Genomic DNA, 1,550 nt, shown 5'->3' with positions numbered 1-1,550 from the left:
ATGGCTTCAAGTAATATCTCTAAGGATTGCTAAGAAAATTTACTTTCGTCCTCTTTTTTGGTAAATATGAGCATAGGGTGGCTCTGGAAGTACCTTTGCTGGAATTAACAATCTGAGATGATAAAATCAGGATCCATCCCGGTTGCACAAGGGAGTTAGAACATCTCTCACCTCAAAGGGGGTTTCTGGTGAGATTCCTAAAAAATTGCAGGCTCTCTGCTAGGAAGGGAGAAAGGCCTGAAGCAATTATCCTTTATCTTGGGATTCTCAGCAAGGAAGAGACTTGAGCCAGACTCTAGAATGAAGGGCTGCTTTCTCTTCCTGGGTCTGAATAATTTTCCCAGTCCTTTTACCCTGTCACCCTCTTGGTTCCACTTCTCAAGTGCTGAGATGCCAGGTGTACAGTACTCTGCCTGGCTGTCATGGATTTTTAACACTGCTTTCAGTCTCTGTAAGTGTCAGTAGACCACTTCCTCCCCGCCCTGTGTCCCTCCCAGCAGAGAAAAATTAAATCTGTAATAAATCTTACTTTAGTAGACAAACATCCAATCTCTGATGTTCCAAGTCAGAAGGAGAGTTTTGGTTTCTACCAAGAGTGTGCAAATACTTTGACCACAATGACAGAACTTTTGGAAACAGTATAAAACAGTAATCTTGGGCTGATAAGATAGCTCTGTGGGTAAAGGTGCTTGCTGCCCAAGCTGATAACTTGAGTTCTGTCCCTGGGCCCCACACAGAGGAAGGAGAGAACAGACTCCCAAAAGTTGTTACCTGACCTTTGTGCAAACACACACACACACACACTTTTTGAAATTTAAAAAAGTTAATTACAACCTCAAGCTTTTGAAATAAATTCAAATTCTCTGTGTAACTAAAGGTAAACGGCTGGATGGCTGCACAAGTTTGATTAATTTGAGTTAAATCCCCGAATCCCACAAGGTAGAAGGAAAGAACCAACTCTTACAAATCCTTTGACCTCTACACGCAAGTCACGTCCACATTCTCACGCAATCCACATCCTCACCCACAAATTTTTTTAAAACAACGTGGGTGAACTTGGACATTATTCTAAGTGAAGGAAGCCAGGCTCAGAGGGCAAATATAAACTGAAAGCAGTTAATTCATGGAAGAGGGGTTGCCAGGGGTCACAAAGGACAGATCTTAAATGACCAATGAGCCATCGACTATTCTGTAAAAAGCAAAATGTCTTTTTAATCTTGTTATTTTTATTATTACATTTTAGAAATTTGCATTTAAGTTTAGGAGTTCAGTTGTAAGGATTTGTTGTAAGAAAAAACCCTACACGTGCTTACAGATGTGCTCATCATTGCATTATTATAAAAAAAATCAAAAGTCGTATAAATGTCCCCAAACCAAGAATTAGTTAGTTACATAAGGGATTAAGACATGTTAATCTCAACTGTCGATTTGAGATTTAGAATCACCTGAGAGACAAGCCTCTGGCATGCCTGTGGGGGATTATTTTGATAACACTAATTGAGGTGGGAAGACCTGCCCACCATGGGCAGCACCATTCCCTGGGTTACAAT

This window comes from Microtus oregoni, unplaced genomic scaffold (assembly GCF_018167655.1).
Source record: "Microtus oregoni isolate MIOR12 unplaced genomic scaffold, Mior012 000017F_ref0000208, whole genome shotgun sequence".
Classification (NCBI taxonomy): domain Eukaryota; kingdom Metazoa; phylum Chordata; class Mammalia; order Rodentia; family Cricetidae; genus Microtus; species Microtus oregoni.
Note: the sequence above shows the minus strand (reverse complement) of the source record.